The sequence below is a fragment of the Manacus candei genome, unplaced genomic scaffold (genome assembly GCF_025592945.1).
Source record: "Manacus candei isolate 608988 ecotype Guabito, Panama unplaced genomic scaffold, ASM2559294v1 h1tg000049l, whole genome shotgun sequence".
Lineage (NCBI taxonomy): Eukaryota > Metazoa > Chordata > Aves > Passeriformes > Pipridae > Manacus > Manacus candei.
Genome location: NW_026138097.1, coordinates 4,129,498 through 4,157,021, shown reverse-complemented (window position 1 = coordinate 4,157,021; position 27,524 = coordinate 4,129,498). Strand labels below are relative to the sequence as shown.

Below are 27,524 nucleotides of genomic sequence, written 5' to 3'. Positions count from 1 at the left end.
AAGGAAGTCAGACACACAGCTAGTTGTTTTAGTTGTGGAGAAATGGATCACTCTCAGGAGGATTGCCCCTGGAAACCCCTAATTGCAACATTCCACAAACACCCTAGCAGCAGAGAAATGACTCAGTTGTACCAAGGGTGCCATACGCAAAACAAAAGATATGCTGCAAGCATTGTATTGCTTGTAATAGCATTACTAGCTGTACTCTTTTTTAGCACTACTTTTCATGTGCAAAAGAGAAACCTACTTAAGACAAGCCACAATATACCAGTAACCAGCCCCCAAAATAACCATGTACCCTGTACCTCAAAGAAAGGTGACAGGTGGAAAACATTACAGATGTCAACAGCAGAACACGCAGTCAAAAAACATGCAGAAACCTTGCAGATCGGACTGCCTCTACCCATAAGGCTTCTAGCAAATTGGTCACGAGTGGTAACTGATTCAAAAAACCATTCCTTTACCATTCTCTGTCACCCTGAGGATGCCCATAAACCCCATCATGGTTTTAAACAGTGCACAGACTATCAAAAATGCTGCTGAGCTGCCTAACCGCAACAAGCAACTAACTCACGTGTTTTACACTTTTGTGATTTGTCTAGTGAGTGTAGTAGCAGTTATGTTTTGTGGATGTATATCTATTTGCATGTACAATTTCAATATGTCTAATTCAAAAATGTATATCTCTGATCGCCAGGCTTCATCTACTATTAACTCTCTAGGGTGGTTTCCTGACACTGTGACATACCTTGATAATGTAGCTTTATTAACTGTTATTTTGAATGGTCTCTTAGAGAACCTGTATTCTGATGGAGGACGAATGAGGCAATTGTTTGCCTTAAAACTCTGGGTATAGTGTTAAACATTGCTGCTTTAGCAGCCTTTCAGTTTCTGTCAGTCATTGGCTGTGGCGTCTAAGGATGTGATTTTGTGTGCATTTGTACAGAAATCATACCTTTTGTAACTCACAGGAACCAACCAGAATGCATTTCAAACAACAGGTAAGGGTTAACAACATCTCAAGGAAATTCACTGAGCTGCCTTTCCTCAAGGATGCAAAATACCTCGATGAAGTATCAGACAGCCATAATACACCATTATGCAGAGGACACATTAATAACCAATGCCACAAGAAATGAACTGCTAATTGTTTCTGCTGTTTTAACCAAAACTGCCCAAGGTGCAGATCTTCAGGTTGTTTCAGGAAGAATCCAACAACCACAACTCTGGACTTGCCATGGACAAGACAACACAGCAAAAAAGCTCTACACAGGTGACACAGCTCAAAGTAAAAAACATTTGTATTTACACGAGTTGCAGGAACCTCAGAGGGCTACCAGATGCACTCTCTTTGTGTTGCTAGGGGAGAACTCCAACTTAAAGTCTGACGAATTGCTAACTGCAGAGGCAAACCAAATGCTAGAAAAAAATACTAAGGTAATAAAAGGCAAAGAAAACAAGAGAGATCCTGAAAGGCAAATCTGCCTAGTTTTTGTTTCCAGCAGGTATGAAGCATTGCAGCTTTGTTTCAGTGGGATCAAACTGAGAGAAGCCCGCTGTTGGTTCTAAAACAACCTCTTCTGTCATACCTCGCCACCTAAATCTGTGTAAGTTGCTATTGAGTTTGTAAGCTTGTCATTTAGGGCAGAGCACGACTGAAGAACTGGATGGAAGAAATCCTGCCTTTACCAACATTCCAGCTTTGAAAGGACAATTTGGATAGGATGACAGCTGAGGACGCTGGATTTCAAGATGCCCTGGCAAGTTTTAGTGGTAATATTTTAATCCATCTCCTTAAGCACAGATTGGGGCAGAAATCAACAGTTTACCTTTAAAAACCACACCTGATGCAAAACTGAACCAGTGAAAGGCCTCAGGGCCTTCACACATTTATCTAGGAAAACACAATATGCTGCAATAGACTTAAAAAAATCCTGCCACGGAACAGTAAGAAAACTACAAGCCATGAACTAAGCTTCTGTATAGTTCTGGACTGATTGTCATTACCTTGGAAAAATTTAAAACAATCCCTTGATGTTATGATTGTGCTTATTATGCTATGAAGTTGATAACCTGTTTTGAAAGTGAATTTCCTTGAGATGTTGTTAACCCTTACCTGTTGTTTGAAATGCGTTCTGGTTAGTTCCTGTGAGTTACAAAAGCTATGATTTCTATACAAATGCACACAAAATCACATCCTGAGACGCCACAGTCATTGACTGACAGAAACTGAAAGGCTGCTAAAGCAGCAATGTTTAACACTGTACCCAGAGTTTTAAGGCAAATAATTGCCTCATTTGTCCTCCATCAGAATACAGGTTCTCTAAGAGACCATTCAAAATAACAGGTAATAAAGCTACATTATCAAGGTATGTCACAGTGTCAGGAAACCACGCTGGCTCGGCGATGGCAGGCCGTGGGGTTCCGACGCTGGTGGCTGGTGTCCCGACGCAGGCTGCAAGCTGCGGGCTCGGGGCAGCGGCGGGGCCGGGTCGGCAGGCGTGGGGTGTCCTCGGAGTGCGCGGCTCGGCGGGCACCGCGAGGCGCGGGGCCGGTGGGCGGTCCTAGCGCTGGGCCGGCGGCACAAAGCGGCGAAAAGCGGTAAAAAGTTCTTTTGGGGTTTCCGCGGTTTCTGAAAGGTTTTTCCTCAGCTTGAAGAGTCTACACTGTCGTCACAGACAGGCGAGGGTCGGCAGGAGGTGGCCAGTCTGCTCTGGTGTGCAGGATGGAGCAGGGGGCTCCGATAGGGTCGCGGTGCAGTTCTGCCTTTTCCACGTGGCTTTCGGATGCAGCGCGGTTTCGGAAGGGACAGCGGGCGAAAGCGGGTGATGTTAAGGCGGCGCTGGGTTCCGATAAGCGGACACTCCCGGCACGGGCCCCTGCTGCAGCACGGGGGGCGGTCAGCACACGTGCTTGCTCGGCCTTTTCCCCGGTACTTCCAAACTACGGGTTTAATAGTTGCTAGGCAACAGGCACTAGGTACCGGGCCGGCGGTGCAGTGGGCACGGAGCTCTGCGCTTTCCGCTAGGCAGAAAGGTAATGCCGGGGTCGTGCGGTGGGGCTGGGATGGTACGGGCGGCAGCGAAACCGCTTCTTGCACGTGATCCGGCTTAGTCGGCAGCAGCATGCCGCTTTTACCAGATGACCGACATTCAGGGGACCAACAGGCTTTTCCCTGACGATCTTAAGGTGCTCCGCGGCTCGGGTCTTCGAGCTGCAGGCACGTCTCGCCCAGGGAGCAGTCTCCCAGTCAAGACTCACCGCTTTTGATGTTGCGTTGACCCTCTCCGCTCTCTCCAGTTGCCTGCTCTGATCTCTCGCCTACTTCCTAACTCATTCTTCTCTTCTTCCGTGCACTATCTAATATTTTTCGAGCTCACTAAACTAACTGTCCGTCTCTTAGATGCTACTAAGACTACGGGGTTTATTGACGTCAGGGTTTTTTGTGGTAAAGTCCCCCGTCTCCGAAAATTGAGACGATCCCGGAGACACCAGCTGATCTCCTGATCCAGGATAGATATCTTGCTTAATATAAGCTAAAAATGTCCCTGTTCAGGCGCCATATGTAGCGGTGAGGCCCTTGTATAACAAGGAATGAATGATGCTCCTCGTGGATGGTGAGACAAAGAGAATTTATTCAAACTCGCGCGCTCTTCTATCCTTACATATCATGTGACTTTCTTAACCAACCAGTTTACTAACTCTGGGGCATGCTCCTTGGGCTCTGTACCTGGGCACATCCTCTGTGCCACCTTAACCACACCTCCTACTGTTCATGGCAGCAGGGGCAGTATCTCCTGGGGCTCCTGCTGCCACACCCGGAGCCTGGATACAGCTCAGTTCTTGTTGAGTGCCGCATGCTCTGCCCCTATCTGAGAAGACCCACGACCTGAGGGATGGGCACGGGGAGCTCTGACCACGGAAGCACATCCCAGAGCTGCATCCAGGGGCTTTGCCGGGGTTCAATACTGTAAATTCAAAGGGAAACCGAGATACTTTTTGTCCCACATAACTTCAAGGCTCCCCCAGGAGGCTACTGGCAATTGTACTTGCTCAGGGTCATCTACCCACGCCACCACCAGGTGTGTGCTCAAGAGTTGTCTCTTCAATGCAAAGAGGGGCACCCTGTTTAGTCCTTCCGTGTCTCTCCAGGGAAGACTAAAGAAATTCTGTGGCCTCGATGAGAAGCCAGTGCACAGGGGAATGGGCCACGCCCTTCCCTGGTGATCCTTCATGTCCTTCTACTGAGTTGAGAGCGATGGGATGGAGAATGAACCTTTTGGCTGTGCCTCAATGTGCCCGTCAACCTGCTGCAAATGTGCTGCTTCCAGCACATCCAGTTCAGATATGCCTCGCCGCAACACTGGTGCCACAGGCCCTTGCAAAAGCCCAGGTGGTATTTGTCACCAGCAGAAGTGCTCCTGTTACCAGCAGGGATTCTCCCCGGGACAGGTCTACGGCGAGGCAGTGCATGTGAGAAGTACCATCCCCAGAGAATCCTTGGACGTGGCATAGCACCTCCGAACTTCTTTGCACTTCATGGTGATGCAGCCTCTCTGAGGAGAGTTCTTCTGTCTCCCTCCTCCTGCTCCTCTTGCTCAGAGGACCAGGGAACAGCTTGTCATATCTGAACTGGATGTGCTGGAACCAGCACGTCTACAGAAGGTTGACGGGCTCTTAGAGGCAGAGCCAAAAGTTTCATTCTCTTTCCCATCTCTGTCAACTCAGTAGAAGGACATGAAGGACCACCAGGGAAGGGTGTGATCCCATGTGCACACACAGAAGGACTAGTGAGAATTTGCATTGAAGAGGCAAGTCTTGAGCACACACCTGGGGTCGCTGTAGGGAGATGACCCTGAACAAGTACAATTGCCATCAGCCACCCTGGGGGAGCCTTGAAGTTATGTGGGACAAAGAAGGTCTCGTTGTCACTTCGAATTTACGGTACTAAACCCTGGCAAAGCCCCTGGATGCAGCTCTGGGACGTGCTTCCGTGGTCAGAGCTCCCCGTACCCATCCCTCAGGCTGTGGGGCTTCTCAGATAGTGGCAGAGAATGCGGCACTCCACAAGGGCTGAGTTGTGAAGCCCCATATTGTCAGAATGGCACTAAAATGAGAGAGGATCTCCTTTCTAAATGACTTAGTACATCAGAAGATGAGAGGGAAGAGATATTGCGGGAGAAAAAAGCTCATGGTCTGTCAATCTTGAACACCTCGATACCAATCCTCACCCCTCCTACCTAACCCGGTCCCGCCACCGCTGTGAAGAGCCCCGACCGCCACCACGATACCGCTGCTGCTGCCTGCCATCCGCATCCAGCCCCCACCGGACGAGAGTCCGAGAATCGCTGGCGCCCGGCACAGCACGCGGGCAGAGTTGGACGAGGAGGACCGGGGAGGGAGAAGAAGGGAGAAGAGGTAGAGAGGAGGCGGCCCCACCGTAGCAGAGAGACGGGGCTGTCGGGGGTAGAGAGAGGTCGGGCGGTGGATCGGTGCATGCGGCTCTGGCGGAGAGCGGGACTGGCGGCGCTGGCCGCCGTTCTGCTCGGTGCACAAGGCTGGCGTCTGGGGACCATAGGGACAGCGACTGGGGTGGCCATGCAGGTCCCTCGGGGCTGGTGTCCTGCCTCGCATGTTCTTAAGAGAGCTCAGTCTCCCAACTAGCCTCCCGGCCGTCCCTCCCTCTGCTCCATAAAGCGTTCCCTCGGAAAACACAGCGGTCTTTTCTTTGTCGAGCAGTTCCTGTTTCCTTGCTTTACTCTCTGTCCTTCAGAGAATTCCTGCAGTCCGTCCTTCTCTTTCCTACTTTCCTTTCTCTCTTGCTTTGCTTATAGTCCCACAGCTTTCCATTCTTCAGTGACTCCAGTAATCCAACTCTCTTTCCCGCACTCATCCCTCCAGCAAATTCTAATGGACACGTCCATTGCTGCACGCCTTGACATTCACCTAAAATTTTTCTCTGTCTGGTCCTGACTGTTTCTGTGCCCTTTCTTCTGGGAAAAAACATCCAGTGCAAAAAGCAATTCTGACAACTTTTCTTCTTTATCTCCCCGCCAGTGTCTGCAGGCAGAGCCCAGGTGCAACAGGACCAATTGGTAGAGACCGCGGAGGGCAGTGAAATCACCATCAAGGGCTCAAACATGAAGTGATCACACGCCAAATTACAAATCGGCGATTTTATCCCTTTCTATCAGCGGCTCCCGGGCCACAGCCCTGAACTCCTCGCACGCGCTGCTAAAGGGTCCAGCGAGCTGCCGGAACCAGCGGGGCGGCCGTCGTTGCCGAGAGATGGCCCTTGGACCTTCGTCTGGCTCTCCGGGCCCAGTGATTGGGACACGGCTCTGTATTCCTGCGCCCTGGCAGACACGGATTCATTGACACAGTCGTGTTTGGAGTTTTCAGGGGTTTATCTTAGAAATAAAAAAGTCGGTTAATTGCTTCTACAGTGGAGCAAAGTAACGCCTCTAGGAAAAAAGGACGTTTCACTACTACAAAGAACACGGTCTGCAGGAGTTCTCTGAAGGACAGAGAATAAAGTAAAGTAAGGGAAAATAATAAGAGCTGTGAGTGTTCCGAAAGAATGCTTTATGGAGCAGAGGGAGGATACTTCGGAGACTGAGCTCTGTTAAGAACCTGCCAGGCAGGACGGCAGCCTCGAGGGACTTGCACGTGTAACTTAACGGCGGCTCCCACTATCCCCGGTCGCCAGCCCTGCGCAACGAGTAGAACAGCGGCCAGTGCCGCCAGCCCCGCTTCCCCAAACGCCGCATCCGCCGATCCGCCACCCGGCTTCTCACGGCCCCCGACAGCCCCGGCTCTCTCTTCAAACCGGACACCCTCCTCTCCGCCTCTTCTCTCTACCCTGCCGTCCTCCACCAGCTCCGCCCCGGCACTGTGCTCGTCAGGTGCGGGCTGGATGCGGAGGGCAGGTGAGACCGGTAGCAGCGGGGCGGCAATCGGAACTCTGCACCACCGAGGCGACAGACCATGACCTTTTTTCGTGGCCGTCATCTCTTCCCACTCATCTCTCTTTTGCTGGCCCGGGGAGAATCCTGAATTGTCCTCCAGGGCACACGCCTTTGAGAATGATCGAGGGGCATGAGAGGCAGAACATCCCTTCGGGTTCAGCACCCCTGCTCAACCTCTCCTGGTCTGTCTTTGCCACCATCCCTGCTGGAAGCAGGAGCAACTCTGCTAGCGAAAAAAAGACCACATTTGCTTCTGTCGGGGGCTGTGGCACCAGTGATACGGCGAGGCAGTGCATGGGAGTGGAACTTTCCGCAGAGAAAGCTTGGATGTGGCATGGCATCTCCCACCTGCTTTGAATTTCATGGAGATGCAACCTCCGTGAGGAGAGCTCTTCTGTGTCCCTCCTCCTTCTCCTCTTGCTCAGAGGACCAGGGAACAGCCTGTCATATCTGAACTGGATGTGCAGGAAGCAGTACATCTGCAGCAGGCTGAGGGGCACTCAGAGGCGGGACTACATGGTATTAAACAAAGCCTAAGATATCTTTGGAATTTCATGGAACCAAAGAGGGGAAAAAAAGAATTAAACCCAATGACCAGAAACCATTGGATCGAACATTTCTTTAATATGTCAGCTGGGGATACATGGGGTACTCTGCCATGCATGGATCAAAGATCTAGTATAAATTTCAGAATATAAATACAGTGATGTTTGAAAGACCCCGCCCCCCTTCACAAGCAGTCGAGAATTAGGTTATGATTTTGACGTCATATAGCATCTTGGGTTTTATTCGTGAAGCAAGACTTCTATCTAGCGTCCATTTCTTCAGGGGGCAGTCATGTTTGGAGAGTGGTCTTCTCGCTAATCAGGCCTCGTAGCATCTCTGATTGATCTATCTGACCTCTCACTCCTAAATTAAATGTTCTAGGACCAAGACATGTGTCTTAGAACTTCCCGTTTGCTTAAACAATGTTTAATTTTTTAAGCAAATTGGTCTTAACAGAACAATCTCTTATTAAAGAAGATTTCTGAGGCACGTAAGCTAATTTCTTGAAGATGGGCATACGATATACTCTCTGTTAGTTTCCACGTGTTATCTAGATTCTCTCTCCTAAAAATAACAGAAGTCTTAAAAGAATTAGGATATCATTTTTATCTAAGATAAAACTTCTGATGTACTAAGTCGTTTAGAAAGGAGATCCTCTCTCATTTTAGTGCCGTTGTGACAATATGGGGCTTCACGTAGAACCTGGAACACTGCAGATTCCCCTGGAATCAAAGGGGCATTGTGACACTCTAGGGTCTCATGGAAGAGGGAGGCAGTGCAGAGAGACCTCAAATTAGAGGTTTGCGCAATCATCCACCAGAGGAAGTTCAACAAGGGGACGTGTCAGATTCTGTCGCTGGGATGGGGCAACCTCGGTTGTACGGACAGACTGGGAATGACATGCTGCATAGCAGTGCTGGAAAATGGCCTCTGGGTCGTGGTGGATGGCCAGTACACCAAGAGTCAGTGGTGCCCTGGCGGGGGCTCACTGCTCCGTCACTCAATGGTTTTCAGACACAGGAGTCCTTCCCTTGCACACAGCCAGACAGACAGTTCATTGTAGCGGTTAGGCCCTTGTATAACAAGGAATGAATGATGCTCCTCGTGGATGGTGAGACAAAGAGGATTTATTCAAACTCGCGCGCTCTTTTATCCTTACATATCATGTGACTTTCTTAACCAACCAGTTTACTAACTCTGGGGCATGCTCCTTGGGCTCTGTACCTGGGCACATCCTCTGGGCCACCTTAGCCACGCCTCCTACACATCCCCTCTTCTAATTATATTAAGAAGTCACAAAAACAGTATGAACAAAAATGCAGACAACAATGCAAACAACAATTTTAACAATCAGAACATTATAAAACTACTAAGCTTCGCAGTGATCTAGCACAGTGCTTGCTCAGTGTCTTAACTCTAATGTAAACCTTTTTAAAACCTTCTTATATTCCTATAGGGTAGTGCAACTTGGATCATTACTATATTAACTTGGGGCTTAACTTAACTGTGTATAAACTTATAACTTTATTAATCTGAGGGGTTTTATAACTGGGGAATTCAACTTTATTTAAGAACAGGGTAATCTTAGCAAACGACAATTTCTTAAAAGCGACCTGTGGCTGAGGTAGTGTTATTTTGTGGGGTGTTTGTCTTTTATTATTTGACCAGTCTAACAACTATTTTCAGTCACACACTCATACATACGTTGGTGGCCACCATACACTGAACACACACACGAACACACACACCCACGCACATTCCAGAGATTGCTTTTCACCACGTTGGTCATTTTCTAATGTAAACTTGAAACATAACATAACTCTTTTCCAAACTTCTGCGTTGCACTGGTTCTTGCTGCTGTGGTCACATATTTCAATAGGGTTTTTCACACCTGGAAGAAACCTGTTGGAGTTTTTTCTTATAACTTTTAGGCATAACTTTCTTTCCATGTCACAAACCTAGGAATCTCATCCATCGTCCTGAAATCAAATCTTACTATGATTAGCAACTTGGAAGAAACAAACGCCTGAGGTGTGTGCTGCTTTTCAGACCTGCTTCTTTCAGCACTGTCACAACTCAAAAATTGATAACATACATAGGTTTTTACAGATGTTCTTGCAGGTTACACCAGTTCTCCCCCCTTTTGTTTAAACTTAGTACGTGTTTCAATATGTGCCTTTACTCTTTTATGGATTAGTGTGAGATGCTTGACGTGAGAATTTTCCTATTTCATAGGGAGTAACTGCTTAATATTAATGTTAATCCATTTTAGTGTACCAAAGGGTTGCTAAGCAACTGTAGGAGGCATGGCTAAGGTGGCACAGAGGATGTGCCCAGGTACGGAGCCCAAGGAGCATGCCCCAGAGTTAGTAAACTGGTGGGTTAAGAAAGTCACATGATATGTAAGGATAAAAGAGCGCGCGAGTTTGAATAAATCCTCTTTGTCTCACCATCCACGAGGAGCATCATTCATTTCTTGTTATACAAGGGCCTAACCGCAACATATGGCGATCCAAAAGGGACAATTTTAGTTTATATTAAGTAAGATATCTATCCTGGATCAGGAGATCAGCTGGTGTCTCCGGGATCCTCTCAATTTTTGGAGACGGGAGACTTTACCACAAAAAACCCTGACGTCAATAAACCCCGTGGTCTTAGTCGCATCTAAGAGATGGACAGTTAGTTTAGCGAGCTCGAAAAATATTAGATAGTGCACGGAAGAAGAGGAGAAAGAGTTAAGGAAGTAGGCGAGAGGTCAGAGCAGGCAACCGGAGAGAGCGGAGAGGGTCAACGCAACATCAAAAGCGGTGAGTCTTGAGTGGGATGCACCCCGCACGCCTAAGACTGCTCCCTGGGCGAGACGTGCCTGCAGCTCGGAGACCCGAGCCGCGGAGCACCTTAAGATCGTCAGGGAAAAGCCTGTTGGTCCCCTGAATGTCGGTCATCTGGTAAAAGCGGCATTCTGCTGCCGACTGCGCTGGATCACGTGCAAGAAGCGGTTTCGCTGTCTCCCGTACCATCCCAGCCCCACCGCACGACCCCCGCATTCCCTTTCTGCCTAGCAGAAAGCGCAGAGCTCCGTGCCCGCTGCAGCACCGGCCTGGCACCTAGTGCCTGTTGTCTAGCAACTACTAAAACCGAAGTTTGGAAGTACCGGGGAAAAGACCGAGCAAACACGTGTGCTGGCCTCCTCCTGCGCCGCAGCAGGGGTCCACGCCGGGAGTATCCGCTTAACGGAGCCCAGTGCCGCCTTAACATCGCCCGCGTTCGCCCGCTGTCCCTGCTGAAACCACGCTGCGTCCGAAAGCCACGTGGAAAAGGTAGAACTGCACTGCGACCCTATCGGAGAAATGGGGGGAGGGGGAGAAGGAAGGGGAGAAGGAGGGGGAGAAAGAGCCAAACATGGTTCCAAAGGGAGGGATCAATAGGGTACAGGGGGAGAAGTCAGCTAACATGTGGGAGCAATGTCTGGACAGGGGTTTTCGAATGGAAAACCTGAATATTATTCAGGCATGCCCAGACGATATGAGCCAAAGCCATCCCCCTCAGAGTCAGGCCTTGTATGAGGCCACAGAGAACCTGAGGCAATTGATAAGAGGTTCTGGTCTGTCCTTAACCAATATTTTTAAATATTTGGAGGCATTGAGTCACACCTATCCCCTCACCACATATGACTGGAAAGAACTGACAAAACTAGTTCTCAGTAACACCCAATATACGGTCTGATTAGCTGATTTCCAGAAAAATTGCTCTGTTCGTATTAAATACCTACAAACAGACACCACGGCACATCAATCAGGCGGGAAAGCAAATTGTAATTTAGATTCACAATCAAAATACCATAGAGAGATAGCCAGGCAAGCCCTAAAAGTTATGGAAAACCTTCTCACTACTGATCAAATTGATTACCTATCCAACAGTAAAGAGTTACAAAGTTATACAAATTTAAGATGTTTGGACCAGCTGCAGTCGACTCTGAACAAGCAAATTGAATACAATGAAGCCAGAGAGATGCTGTGCAAGCATTTAGCTTTTGAAAGAGAAAATGCAAGAGCTTTGCAGAGCCCTCCTGCAAGGGAGAACTGTGACTTTACTGAGCTGGTACAACCCTATCAAGAAACTTGCCTTGAGAAGCAACTACCTGCCTCTCTAGCTGCAGCTTTAGATGCCCAGATGAGAATACACAAGGAAGTCAGACACACAGCTAGTTGTTTTAGTTGAGGAGAAATGGATCACTCTCAGGAGGATTGCCCCTGGAAGCCCCTAATTGCAACATTCCACAAACACCCTAGCAGCAGAGAAATGACTCAGTTGTACCAAGGGTGCCATACGCAAAACAAAAGATATGCTGCAAGCATTGTATTGCTTGTAATAGCATTACTAGCTGTACTCTTTTTTAGCACTACTTTTCATGTGCAAAAGAGAAACCTACTTAAGACAAGCCACAATATACCAGTAACCAGCCCCCAAAATAACCACTTACCCTGTACCTCAAAGAAAGGTGACAGGTAGAAAACATTACAGATGTCAACAGCAGAACATGCAGTCAAAAAACATGCAGAAGCCTTGCCGATTGGACTGCCTCTACCCATAAGGCTTCTAGCAAATTGGTCACAGGTGGTAACTGATTCAAAAAACCATTTCTTTACCATTCTCTGTCACCCTGAGGATGCCCATAAACCCCTCTTTTCCATCATGGTTTTAAGCAGTGCACAATCTATCCAAACTCAGTGCTCGGCTGCCTTTCCTCAAGGGATGCAAAATACCTCGATGAAGTATCAGGCAGCCATAATACACCATTATGCAGAGGACACATTAATAACCAATGCCACAAGAAATGAACTGCTAATTGTTTCTGCTGTTTTAACCAAAACTGCCCAAGGTGCAGATCTTCAGGTTGTTTCAGGAAGAATCCAATAACCACAACTCTGGACTTGCCATGGACAAGACAACACAGCAAAAAAGCTCTACACAGGTGACACAGCTCGAAGTAAAAAACATTTGTATTTACACGAGTTGCAGGAACCTCAGGCGGCTACCAGTTGCCCTCTCTTTGTGTTGCTAGGGGAGAACTCCAACTTAAAGTCTGACAAATTGCTAACTGCAGAGGCAAACCAAATGGTAGAAAATTATACCAAGGTAACGAAAAGCAAAGAAAACAAGAGAGATCCTGACAGGCAAATCTGCCTAGTTTTTGTTTCCAGCAGGTATGAAGCATTGCAGCTTTGTTTCAGTGGGATCAAACTGAGAGAAGCCCGCTGTTGGTTCTAAAACAGCCTCTTCTGTCATACCTCACCACCTAAATCTGTGTAAGTTGCTATTGAGTTTGTAAGCTTGTCATTTAGGGCAGAGCACGACTGAAGAACTGGATGGAAGAAATCCTGCCTTTATCAACATTCCAGCTTTGAAAGGACAATTTGGATAGGATGACAGCTGAGGACACCAGATTTCAAGATGCCCTGGCAAGTTTTAGTGGTAATATTTTAATCCATCTCCTTAAGCACAGATTGGGGCAGAAATCAACAGTTTACCTTTAAAAACCACACTAGATGCAAAACTGAACCAGTGAAAGGCCTCAGGGTCTTCTCACATGCATCTAGGAAAACTCAATATGCTGCAATAGACTTAAAAAAATCCTGCCACGGAACAGTAAGAAAACTACAAGCCATGAACTAAGCTTCTGTATAGTTCTGGACTGATTGTCATTACCTTGGGAAAATTCTAAAACAATCCTTTGATGTTATGATTGTGCTTATTATGCATGAAGTTGATAACCTGTTTTGAAAGTGAATTTCCTTGAGATGTTGTTAACCCTTACCTGTTGTTTGAAATGCGTTCTGGTTAGTTCCTGTGAGTTACAAAAGCTATGATTTCTATACAAATGCACACAAAATCATATCCTGAGACGCCACAGTCAATGACTGACAGAAACTGAAAGGCTGCTAAAGCAGCAATGTTTAACACTATACCCAGAGTTTTAAGGCAAACAATTGCCTTATTCATTCTCCATCAGAATACAAGTTCTCTAAGAGACCATTCAAAATAACAGTTAATAAAGCTACATTATCAAGGTATGCCACAGTGTCAGGAAACCACCCTAGAGAGTTAATAGCAGATGAAGCCTGGCGATCAGAGATATACATTTTTGAATTAGACATATTGAAATTGTGCATGCAAATAGATATACATCCACAAAACATAACTGCAACTACATGTCTGAAGTGGAACCAGCCTAATAAAATGTTCTTGATAAAGAAAATTGTAACTAGTATTTGCAGAGCTGATGGGTAGGGATAAGAGGGCTGGTATTACTTAGAGAGAATATGCTCCTGAGGGACAAAGACAAGAAAAAAATTTGTTACACAACAAGAAGAGTTTATGGGACTGCAGTGCACCATCAAACCTGTAACTCCCATTGAATGTATGACTCTCTCTTGCTTTAAAATATCAGTTTTAGATCAAGAGTCATGTCAATTTTCAACCATGTAATTGCCTAACGACATTTAAGGTGCAATATGAAGCATGAGGGAATAAACATAATGGAGATTAGTATGAACAGAATCTCCAGATTTTGATAAATTTCTCCATTAGGAGAAGCTGAGTTGATTAGGATGAAACTGTTGTCGGATTTCACATTTGCTTTCTTGCTGGTGTCTGGTTCTCTTTTCTGTTGAAGCCTAGGTTTGCTTTTGGTGATAAAGAAGTGGCATTGGGTTATTGTTTGAAGGTTGATGGAGTTGATGCTGAGACAACTTATTTCATTAGTCTAGAAGGAAAACTATAAGTTAAAAGCTGGATTCTATTCAAAACTAGTACAAGAAGCAGCAAGGGATCATGATAGGCTTTTGACAACTGCATCTCACAGCATCCTTATAGGCAAGCTCAAGAAATGTGGGTCAGATGAGTGGACAGTGTGATGGATTGAGAACTGACTGAATGGCAGATCACAGAGGGGTCATGATCAATGGCACAGAGCCTAGTTGGAGACCTGTCACTAGTGGTGTCCCCCATGGTTCTGTATTGGGCCCAGTATTATTTAACTTGTTCATCAGTGATGTGGTTGAAGGGGTAGAGAGCCTCCTCAGTAAGTTCACTGATGATACAAAACTGGGAGGAGTGGCTGATACTTCAGAGGACTGCGTGGCCCTTGAAAGGGACCCTGACAGGTTGGAGAGATGGGCAGAGAAGAGCCTCTGAAATTCATCAAGACCAAATGCAGGGTCCTGCACCTGAAGAGGAATAACCCCAGGCACCAGTACAGGCTAGGAGCTGACTTCTGGAAGGTGCTTCTGCAGAGAAGGACCTGAGGGTGAACCGTGAACCGGAAGTGTGCCCTTGGCCAACAGAATCCTGGGATGCATTCGGAAGAGCATTGCCAGAAGGTTGAGGGAGGTGATCTATCCCCTCTGCTCAGCTTTGATGTGGTACATCTGGAGTACTGTGTCCATTTCTGGACTCCTCAGTACAAGAGAGACATGGAGCTTTTGGAGCAGGTCCAGTGGAGAGCTACAAAGTTGATCAAGGGACTGGAGCATCTCTCCCATGAGAAAAGGCTGAGTGAGCTGGGCCTGTTCCCCCTTGAAAGAAACAACTGAGAGGGGACCTCACAATGTCTATAAGTATCTAAAGGAGAGGTGCCAAGAAAATGGAGCCAGGCTCTTCTTGTTAGTGCCAAACAATAGGATGAGAGGCAACGGGCAGAAACTGGTGCTCAGGAAGTTCCATATGAATATGAGGAAGAACTTCTTTACTGTGTGGGTGACCATGCACTGAAACAGATTGCCCAGAGAGGTTGTGGAGTCTTCCTCACTGGAAATATTCAAGAACTGTCTGGTCACAATCCTGTGTCATGTGCTCTAGGACAATCCTGCTTGAGCTGGGAAGTTGGACTAGATGACCCACTGTGGTCCCTTCCAAACTGACCCATTCTGTGATTCGGTGATTTTTACTTTGAAATGATACTGCTTCATCAGTGAAAGTGTCTGATATGTTTTTCTTCAAAGTAAATATAAAAACTGAATCAAACTGCCTAAGAAATAGTAAATGATTTCTGAAATTAGAAATTAAAGCAGAGGTAGTATCTATAAACTCACATTTTTGAAAGTAACATATTTGAAATTTACTGGGGCAGGGGAGTTTTGAATTTTGCAAACTGTGATCTATCACTAGAACAGGTTGCATTGTAGCAGGAGCTTTGAATCTGTGAACTTTCATGTACAGTGCTACCAGCACAGTCGAGTGTATGGATTTTTAGTTTGGTTTAAAGATTGTTTTTTGGTTTGTTTTTTTTTCTTTTTTTTTCATTATGGTGGTTGTGTCTGCAATGGGAAAAAGTAGGTTGTACATCTTTCAGTATTTCTTTCATCTCTTCAAGTTATTCCTACCTTGTGTCTAATTAAATCACAAGCATTAGAATTTGAATTAAGAATAAATGTGCAGTTGTATAAATGTTATCATAGAAGCATAGCTTTTCCTCCTATAATTTTAAAGATGTGATTTTACTTTTTTCCCTCCGCTGAAAATAGTATGTAGTCATGCATCCAAGCTTGGGCATATGCAATAATTTGAACACTGGCTTACTATGTTAACTTTGTTGTGTTTCTTGATCCTGTTTTAAAAGCAGGTCTGAAAAGAGAAAGCATTTAATTTTTCTTAGTCTGTAGACTTTTCCTTTCCTCTGATGCTTTATTTTGAAAAATCTGAAAACATTGGGAAAAAAAATATGCTATCGCAATATAAATAGTCTTAAAAAGGATTTTGGTTACTTACTAACAAAAGTAAGATGAACTACAAGAACAAAAACGTCAGTTCGAAAGGGGGGTGAGTGAGGAATTACTGTTTTTTAGTTTACTCAATTATTCCATAAATAGCATAAAGTTAGGTATCTAAAAAAAAATAAAAACAGGGAGGTAGTATTAGATGGGATACCCAAGACTAATGAAAGCACCTCCTCCAGACTTCTACCCACTTATTTGCCATAGTAATTTAAAAATTGCATCAGGTAGCACAACAGTCAGAAGATGTGCAAAACTCTAGATGGTTGTGTCTAGTAATTTCTCTGATTACTTTGTATGTCAGTATCACCCTGTTAAAAGGAAAGGCTAATACTTTGTTTTGTGAATCGTCTGCTTATGCCCCAGACTATACCTGTGTTACTTTTATTACTTATCGAACAGACAATCTAGTTCCTAGCTGTCACAAGAATCTGTAAGATACATATGTGCATACTCCTGCTATTGCTGTTAATTCTGTAAAGTTTGCCAAAATACCTGATAATGGCTGCATGTCTGCTTAGAGGCAACACCTAGTGTGACGCAATTATTATATTTTCTTTGAAAAAGCAAAATAAAGAGAGATTGCTTGGTTGGGAAATCCTATATTTCATACTGTAACATGGTGTTTATTGTTAAAATTTCTGTTATCCAAAAAGATTGAAATGTGGGCACTGAAACTGTAGTAAAAGTTATTTTAATGCTTAGTGATTTTTTTAAAAATTATTTTTGTTTCCCCTGTTCTTTCCTAAGGTTTGGAGAAGCAGTTAATGGAAATCTAGTGGTTGGTACACTGGCCTGGCCTTCTCCATGGGTTATTGTGATTGGTTCGTTCTTTTCAACGTGTGGTGCTGGTCTCCAGAGTCTCACTGGTGCACCCCGTCTATTGCAGGCCATTGCAAGAGATGGCATTGTACCGTTTATTCAAGTGAGATTTGTTTTTGTCTTCACAGTGCTTCAAATGTGGCTTCTATTTTGACAAAAAAAAAGAGGCATAATTTCTACTGTTTTTATAGAACTGTGAGGAAAAGATTTGGAACTTGCTTCTGTTTGTGTACAATAATAGATCAGGCTATTGTAGGGCAAAGTTTGAGCTTCAATATTTTTGTGCAATGCAATTTAATTATATTTGGTTTTACACATAAAACTGGTTATAAACTGAGAATATAAGACTTCTGTAAATAGAAATAAATTAACTAAGAAGCAACTAACAACTGAACTTCTAGACTCCTGACTGTGTTTACAGCTTGTATTTGTGAAAGAATTGATCTCATCTCCCTGTGGAACTGCATAATACTTCTCGTATCATAGATACAATTCTAGTTTTTATTCATTTTTATAAGCTAAATAAAGTCAACAAAAATGTAACAATAGAATTCTATCCCCATGACTCCAAACATCAAGATTGTTCCAACATCTCTGTGCATGTTTTAAAAAGAAATAAATCAGATTTTTCTTGAAGTAAGGGAGCTGGCAAACAAAAGAGGAGGAGAGAATTCTTGCTGGGCTGCTTCTGTAAAACCTAGACAACTAGACATGAGTGGAAAATAAATAAATAAAACTAAAAAAAAAATAGTGCCTAAGAGAGCAAAGCTGTGATCTTTGCGGTGAAGTTTGGAGTTTGAAAGCTTACCTCAAGACTTGCAAGACTCTGTATCTGTAACAGGAAGTAAATACACTAAATATGCTTGGCTGGGAGGACTGAATGGTGGTGGAGTTCGACTTGTCAGTGGAAAGGGGTTGTAATGTGATAAGTTGTAAATGCTGGGTAGTATTAAGAGCGACAAGCAAAAAAATTCACTTTTGCCTGAAGTAAAAATTTGGTACTGAGAGGATGACAGTATGATTGCACCTTATCATGGTTAGATTTGAAAGGAGTGAAAACTGGAAGGAAAAAAATTGTAGTTTGGAAAGTGAGAGAAAGGGAATCGAAGAGAAACAGGCTGTTTAAAGAGGGATTTCAGACTCGAGGTGTGCTTGCAGTTTTGGAGCGATATGGCTGCTGCATGGACAGTCAGGGAAATGAGTTCAAGGAGATTAATACAGGAACAAGAGTATGACATATTTAAAAAAAAATAAACCAAAGGACTTGAAACATGAGCAGAAAAAAAAGGGAATTTTAATGTTATGGTAGGAAAATTGATGGATGACAGCTAAGGGAAGAAGACAGTATGGAGAATGAATTAGGGCTTCATCTCTGTAATTGAACGGAGGAGTATGGAGGAGAATAAGTACAGCTGGAACTTGAGGCAAAGCATTTTGCCATCTGTCACCAGTATAGCTGGATGGAATTCCCCACAAAGGAAATTACCACAAGCAAAATGATTTTTGGTAGGGCTCTATGCAGGATCACAGGCTTATCTGAGTCCTCTTTAAAGGTCAGTATTACATTCATAAGTACTGAATTGATACCTAATCTCTCTGTTACAAAAAATACTGCCCTCAACTATGTTAGCTGTTTACTAAGCATAAATCTCTCATGCATATGGATTTTAATTTACTGAAGAATATTTCAACAGCAGCTGTAATAGGATGTTAATGTTAGGTAGTCATTGCTTACTTCAGTAAGCATATTTCATATTGGAAATGGGGTGTTTTGCAATTTTAGTTTTGGCTTTTCATAGTATAGATTGCGTTATTTTCCTTTGTAACTAATGACTACTTTTAGTTCCTGTTAGAAGTAAGTTAGTTAGTTAATTCACAGTCTGCACCATAGTTCATAACTATATAATGAACAGCTTTCCCTAATCTTACTGTTTACTTGAATTGAACTAGATATTTGGTCATGGAAAAGCAAATGGAGAACCAACTTGGGCTCTGCTCCTCACTGCTGGTATTTGTGAAATAGGAATTTTGATAGCTTCATTGGACAGTGTAGCACCAATTCTTTCAATGTAAGTATGAATGCAGTGATTTGTGTTCTTAAGTTAAATAGTATTTTATTTTTAAATTAACTAGGTAATTATTTTTCTTGGTTAAATAATACATACTAGACTTTGTTTTCTGACAAATTATATTCGTTTGATCCTGGAGATAATATGAAACAACAAAATGTTCTGGCTGGAACTAATTTTCTACGCACAAAAAACTTTTTACATGACAGAGTTCTTGAATACTAATAAAAATATGTTCAACTTTAAAAGAAAAAAGGATTTTAAAATAAACATTCCTGCTATTTTAGGTCACGTGCATCTAGTAGAGACAGACAAAACCATTTAATACTTTAGGATATGAACTGAATTTTATTTTACTGAATTTGTCCATGACAGCACCAAATGAGCTACTATGCAGAAACGTAACTCTGTCCCAGCCAAAAACAATACACCATGATTGTCAGTTATTTGCTACGTTGTCTCTGAAATATTTGTTTGAGGCTCTATATTATGCTAATACCATATTTTGAGGTGTAATATTCTATAAGTATTCTTAATCTATGTCATGTTCTATTGGTCACTGTGAACACAGCGTACAGGAGAATGGACACTTTCCTACACTTTTTTGGATTGTGTTCACTGTTTTAATCTGTCAAGTTAATTTCTTACTGGAAAATGCTCTTTTTTTCTTAACAGGTTTTTCCTTATGTGCTATATGTTTGTGAATCTGGCTTGTGCAGTTCAAACACTTTTACGAACTCCTAACTGGAGACCTCGTTTCAAGTATTACCACTGGTAGGGAATATTTCTTCATTCAGAACAGTTAAAAATAACTATACAGCCCTAAATTGTTGATTTTATTGCAATAATAAAACAAAATCTCCTTTCTGACTTAAATGAGTTATGATTCATGCACTGAATACTTTAAAAGCAACATTTGTTTTCATGTGTTTGGAATAGTGCTAGTAATAACAGTGATCATGAAAACATGGCTAATGTAGATGGCTTGGGAAGGGGTTACAGGATGACATTTTATATTGCTTATAAGGCAAGAGACCTGTGTGAAAATGAGGATGAAAAACATATAATCTGTCTTTTATATATAAATAAGGAGAATTGATAAAAATGTTCAGGAATGTTGGGACAATTTTCATTTTGGTTATGCAAAAAATATGCAAAACCACAACTTGTAAAAAAAAAATTTCATTCAATATACATCAGTTGACTCATTGATGATATGATCACTGGCTTTAGAATACACTTTGGACATTGCATTTTATAACTGAAGTAGACAAGTAGACACTTAACAAAATCACTAAAGGTCAATAATACTGAAGGTGAGGGTGTGGGTTTTGTCTAGTCTTTTTTTTTTAACGGCTTGAGGGTTTAAACTTTTCAAACTAAGATTGGGAAACTTCTTGATTTTTTTAACTGTATGTTAAAAATACATAATTTAATTAACAGTAATTTTGTTGAGAAATTTTAGTGCTGAAATACCTTAAAGCCTAGAACATATACGAGGTAAGCTGGCATGTAGGATGTAAGAGTTGCTTATTATTTTCGCTTTCAAAGAGTCGAGTGAAAATGAAATGTTGTGGTTTTACCTTTGTAAAAAACTTGTTGAATATGTTCAGTAGTCACACACTAGTTTGACACCTAACCCTCCAAAAACGCACATTTGACAACAATTCCTTTCTGTTTTTCTCAGAGAGATCAGTGAGCTAGCTGATTCACTGTGTGACTACTTACAACCAAAGCAGGTGTTGGAATGTTTGGCTGGAATTGGGATGGGATTTTATTTTTTTTAGTGAAAGTAGAGTCTTATATTAATTCAGGCATGAAAGAGCAGCTGTTGTTCTTTTTAAACAAACTACAAGATTGACATCCTCAAGAACAGGTAGAAAGCATTCCCTTAGTTTATAACTGGACTCAGTGCTTGCATGGTACTAAAGAAGTAAACTGAAGTACCAAACGAAAGTTGCATTTGCTGATACTCTTTGTCAATATAGTGAAAGTTAGCTCTAATTTGGAAATTGGGTGAAAAGTAATTTGGAGTGTTGTATGTGACTAAAAGTATACACAAAACTGTCCATTCTAAGATGATTTACATCTATCTTTGATAGTAACGTGCGCAAACCAGGCATACAGATTTTAGTCTGAAAATGCTTCTGTAATTTTTTCAGCTTACAGTCATTCTTTCTTTATAGCCTTCTCTTCTTTATTCTCTTCTACCCTCTTGTGTTAATGCGTAACAGACAGGCCACAACAGAAGTGAAGAATAGAACTGATGAGTCAAATTGGATTTAAAGTAATCAACTATTTTTGCTGGAAGAAACAATATTGTTTATTACTGTTTGAAAATTTTTTAGCCTAAATTCAAATCAACAGTAAGTGAGCGATAGTATTATGTTTTGAAACTGACCTTATTTGGTACTGATAGAGTTTCAGCACTGATGAATGTAGTAAATCTATTGTTATATCAAATTCAGTTGTATTATTTGTCACACAATGGTTTAAAATGTATTTTTTTGTAATTATCTGAAATTGGGACAGTATGTTTTTGCTTTTATAGTAGCTATAAAATGGCCTCTGAAGAAGAAAGGCCTTTCTGGAAGTTAACTTAAATAAGAAATTGACTTTGTAGAACATTTGCATGCCTATTTAAAAAAATGGAAAAAAATGGTTTCTTTTAGGACTCTTTCATTCCTGGGGATGAGTTTATGTCTTGCCTTGATGTTCATTTGCTCTTGGTACTATGCTTTGATTGCCATGCTAATCGCAGGATGTATATACAAATACATAGAATATAGAGGGTAAGACCATATATCTTATTTATTCTATATTTAATATCTTTAACAATCAGCAAAAAGCACTTTTGTATAAAATAGATACAACTGAAGTAATAAAATTCAGACTATTCCTTGAAACAGGGTAAGATCCTATCTCTGTTAAGTGCTGTAAGTTTTCAGATTCTAATTTCCTTGGAACCTCTTTTCCAAGCTTCTCAACAGCCAGAACTAATTGAAATAAGACCCAATAAGGCTGGGAAACTTTCATTGGAGCAGAGATGATGGTGTAAAGTTTTGGTACTTAAAGAACATCACCTCTCAATATCAACTGCTACAGAACTGTTACATTATTATTATTTTGTGCTGAAGCTCAAACTCTACTTTTTTTGTGTGTGGACTTTAGCACTTTTTAGAATTAATCATACTGAATCATACAGAGGATCCACTGAAAATTACCTGTTTTCTGAGGGCTTAGGTAATCTTTAAATTGCAACGTTGTATGCATTTGAGACAGACTCATATCTATAGGAAATGCTGAGCAAGTAGGAGACTTGAAAAGCATTCTGAGTTCATAACAAAACCAAAACTAAAACAGCAAGCAACACAATCTCCCCCACCTAAACAACAATAATAAACACTAGAGGTGATTATGATTAGTAATGTGCATGTTATCCTTTCCAAAGGAAATACATCCTATGCTGAAAAAAATTAGTAAGATCTTGGAGCAGGAAACTGAAGGTCTTAAGTGGATCAACTGGTATAAATCACTCCCCCTTTTGGATTCTCCATCTTCTAATATCTCTATTTCCAGATTAGATGCTTTCCTGGGTTTCTCTATTTAATGGGTTAATGATAAGGAAATTAATTTCCCTATTTTATCAAGGAAGTCAGATCAAATGGTAACAGTTCTGTGCATGTATATAGGCATGCACATACAGAAAATTATGCATATTTCCAAATTTGTATACAGGCTCTACAAATGTTGGCACATATCAGGACATTTACCTTGTAGAAAGAGATGCTTTGCTAGAGGTAGCAGAGTTCAGTGAGAATTCATGAATTCGTAAGTGGGAGGATGGGCAAGGGAGTTGGACCCTTTGCCATAGTATAAATCACCCTCCTGCCCACTTTCAGTCTTCAGTATTCTAATACTAGAATTAAAAGGACTGGAAAACATAGGGAGTTTAAAAGTGAGTTAAAAAGGAGGGTGGATGGACCTTTAGGCTTATCTGAGAGAGAAGCTGGGAAGGAAAGTAAGTGGAGAAAGCTGTGGTGGTGGTGTTGAGGGGAAGATAGATTACACTAATCCATACAAAGTCAAGCTTCACTTATTGATTTTGCTGCTTTAAAACAATTCCTTTTAAGTAGCTTTCACTTATTCATTCTAGTGCTAAAAAGCAACTTAAGTAGCTGTCGCAATTACAAAAATGCTTTTGAAGTATGAATAAAATAGACCATAGTAAATAAATACTTAAGAAAAAATTCCCTTGAGGGCACCTGGAACCGTTTCACCTTGGTTAGTCTTCAGTCCTGATTTAAATCTGCAAGACAAGGTTTTTTCCTGCATTTATGCAAAGAAAAGTGATCATTTCTTATGCCCATTATCCCCCACATGAGAAAAAAATACTTCCTTTGTATAAATAAATGGGACTCTGTTAATTGAATTTCTTCTGTGTCCTGAAGAGCGGAAAAAGAATGGGGCGATGGAATCCGAGGACTGTCTCTGAATGCAGCTCGCTATGCTTTGCTTCGTGTGGAAGACGGTCCTCCTCACACCAAGAACTGGAGGTAGAGTCACATAATTTTGAAATATGTCAGTGTATTGGGAATACTGCTGGTAAAGCTAATGGCCAAAGTGAAATTCACCATTAAAATAATGTTTTAATTTGGGCATGGCGATGATGTCATTGCAATAGTATTATTTTACTGCAATGGAATGCAGCTTATGGTCAGCATGTAATCAACTTTACTGGAAATATGGGCAAACTAACTCCAGTTTAAATTCATGGGGGTGTTGACATGGTTTTCAAAAGTGCAAAAGAATTTTAATGTTTGATTATTGATAGATTTTTCAGATTCAAAGGAACGGGTATCCTTGAGTCTCACTGTCTCTATGGAGGAAATGCTACAATTCCCTAAGCATGGTTCTTTTGCTTCTGCATATGCTCCATCTGAAATACATTGTATAAATATATGAAAGATCCTTTATTAGTGTAAATCCATTTTTGTGACATTCTTTTTTTTATATAGCTTCATTCAATAGTAACACTTTCTAAATTACTTAGATATTATTAAAACAAAATCTGACATTTATTGGCCATTTATACGTAATGAAGTTAGGTGTCCACTGTTTTTGCAATGTATTTTTTTTTGCTTGTTAAATTATCAATTTTCTTCAAAACCAATATAAAAAATTACTTAACATTTAAAAACAGAAGGACATTTGCACATTGTCACTTCTGATGAATGTAATGTGATACTTTAATTATAGTCTCTGCTCAGTGATGCAAGGTGCATGCACATGCAGTGTTCTGTTGCCTTTCAGTGTAATGGCATTATTTTATCATTTGTCCCTGGGATTGATGAACTCGGCATCTCAGAGGCATCAATGTAATGTAGTGTTGACATTCCTATTAAATATCTGACTGCTTCAGTTATCCCTCTGCTGTGTCAGTGTAATTGCTAGAACTGGTTTGTCTTGTTACATCTCAAACTGAGCTAGTTTTGAGGTGGGAAGTATGCTCCAACTCTTCATTAGATGAAAAGCAATGACAGGAAAGGTATAAAATGTTGGTTTGGGAAGAAGAACCAGATTGGATATTGATTAAAGGAAATAGAATGCATCCTTATATAGTATACTGTTGCAACTGAATTTGGGCTACTTATCAGTATGGTTAAGGGTTTGACTGTCCTTTTGGACGGACCTATGCACGTAGGGGAGTGGGTCAATAAGATCATGAAAATCTGGAAGGGTGTACCTAGCACGGACATGTCCAGTGCAGTGATACAAGACTGGGAACCTGCTCTGGTGAAAAGGATTTATGGTTTCTAGTAGTAATCCCAGCAGTGTGTCTTGGCAGTGACATGCTGGAGGGTATCAACAGGAACATAGACAGTTGAGAAGTAAATATGTTGGGAGATAATATTCCTTTTTTTTCAGCACTCCTTAGAATCTTTAATATTTAGATTAGAATCTAGAATATTTAATCCAAGTTTATATGCCCTAATATAGAAATGACATCAATAAACTGGAGTGGATAGGACCACAGAGATGATGGCTGGAGCACAGGAGCATATCTCCTGAGGGGAGAGGCTGAGGGGAGCTATGCTTATTCAGTTTGGAGGAGGCTGAAGAGGAGGCTAAAAGCTGTTATAACTAACTAGTAAACATGTAAAAACTAAAAGAAGGTTACTGAGAAGATGGAATCAGATTCCTTACAGCAGTATATGGTAGGAGAATGAGAGAACATGATAAAATAATTAAGCATTGAAGAGGTTACCCAGAGGTGATTTACTCTGTTTCTGGAAGTTTTCAAAATCTAACTGGATGGAACTGTAAACAGTGTGGTGTGCATTCAATATTTAGTCATTTCAAGGAGGAGGTTGTACTGGATGACATTGGAAGGGTGATAACTTTGATTCAGTAATTTTCTTGGTAAAACTGTTCTTTAAGGAAGCTTCTCAGAATGATGGTATGGTGGTTTATGTAGGTATTCTGTACCTAAAGTCTTGTCGCTATCACAAATTATGGCTTCCCTGCTTAATAGTTGACTGTTTTCCATTGAATTCAGCTCTTAATCTACATTTTATTAATTGTTAATTTTAATTTTCGAATTCTTCCTTGCTTACGAATATGTTTGTGTGCTTAACTTTTTTTTTGGTTGGTTATTTTTGTCATTGTTTTGTTTGGCAGACCTCAACTTTTGGTCTTGTTAAACTTGGATAATGAGCAGTTAGTGAAACACCCTAGATTGCTTTCTTTCACCTCTCAGTTGAAGGCTGGTAAAGGACTGACTATCGTGGGCTCTGTTCTTCAGGGAATCTACTTAGATAAATGTACAGAAACTCAGAAAGCTGAAGAGGTATGTAAAAGACAACTTGCAAATACTTGTAGTTTACATTAGTATTTAAATGTTGAATCCAGGTTTGGGTAACTCATATATTGAATTAAAAGAAACTCTTGTAAAATGTTGAATAAAGCATCTAATTTTGCTATCATCATAGTCAATGATTGTATAAAAGAATAGGTTGGTGTACATAGCAAAATGTTTTATAAAATTTTCCAGTAGGATGAGACAATTCAGTTACTTCTTAGCTTTTTATTTTCTTTAATATTGAGAGCCCTGGTCTTACAATCAAATTACATTCTTGGAAAAAAACCCCACAAGTGATAGAGTTTTAACAAATTACCGTATAAAGAAAACATATAGCATATATTTAACTTGGTTATGTGTCTGCATGTTTGTCAGTGTTCAAATAAGGAGAGCCACATTGAAATTAAAGGGGTGTGGGATATTTAATCTGGTCTGTTTATCTTGTCAGTATTTAGACAGTGATTCCAGTTGTCTCCTACACATCTATTTTTCCATGTTGGGAGCTGATAAATAATCAGCCTCTTAATGTCAAAGGTGTCTAAGGAACTTTGGCAGCCTCTTCTTCCAAAGTACTGGCATCACACTTTTCCAAACCCATCCAATTCCAAAAGAAAGAACTTGTCATTCCAACCATATGTTGCTTTGTCAGTCAGTGGTTTTACTTTTACTGAAGCAGTGTTCCTTTATTTATCTTTATCAATGAATTTTTACTCATGTCTTATTCATTCTTCTTTGGAAATAAAAGGCTGAATAATTAAAACAATGAAAAAACTGTGTGTGGTGTCTTTTGGGAAGATAGTGTTTTGGGCTCTAGTTTCCACAGAATAGTGTTTACTCTCTTGGAATGAGTGATTTCTTGATGTTATACATTGTTGGTAAAGTTTTACTATTATTTAGTGCTGTCGCTCCTTCTGGTTTTTACTATCAGTGTTGATGATTGTATTTTCCCATGTGTTATATTTCTTTTGCAGAATGTTAAGGCCTTAATGGGAGTAGAAAAGACTAAAGGATTTTGCCAGATTGTGGTGTCTCCTAACTTCAGAGATGGAATATCCTATTTGATTCAGTCAGCTGGTCTAGGAGGGATGAAGCACAACACAGTCCTAATGGCATGGCCACAGTCATGGAAGCAGACAGAAAATCGTTTCTCATGGAAAAATTTTGTTGGTATGTATTTATCAATTTTCTCCTTTGCATTTGTCATTCAGCTATGTTATTGTGGCGGTTTGGGCTAGGCCTTCCTTGGTGACCAGTTTGTAACCAAGGAAGGGTCCAGATTTACCCAGTATTCCCTACGATTTTTACGTAAGCCAGACTATAAGAAGAAAGGAGGAGGGGCCTTCGCTCTCTTTCCTTCCGGTGGCTTGGAGGTGCAGGTTCCCTGCTGTTGAGTCTGTCGTGTTGGGGAGCGAGGCCTGGTTAGGCCTTGCCGACCTTGGGAGACAGAGGTTGCCGGCGATCGTTCCGGAGCGACTCTCGGTTG

General features: G+C 41.8%; 1 protein-coding gene and 1 pseudogene across 8 annotated transcripts in view; one reads left to right on the top strand and one right to left on the bottom strand.

Moving 5' to 3' along the window:
• LOC127476175 (uncharacterized) overlaps positions 1-27,524 on the bottom strand; it is a 320,718-nt gene that overhangs the window by 69,565 nt on the left and 223,629 nt on the right. Inside the window, exon 3 of one of the 8 annotated variants that reach the window (XR_007906497.1) lies at positions 9,478-9,522. The exons of the other annotated variants lie outside the window; for them this stretch is intronic. The gene's annotated coding sequence lies outside the window, so the exon portion shown is untranslated. Of the gene's footprint in view, positions 1-9,477; positions 9,523-27,524 lie in introns of those variants that run through there. 8 annotated transcript variants of the gene reach the window in all.
• The window catches only part of LOC127476180 (solute carrier family 12 member 7-like), a 35,229-nt pseudogene continuing 24,656 nt past the window's right edge, over positions 16,952-27,524 (top strand).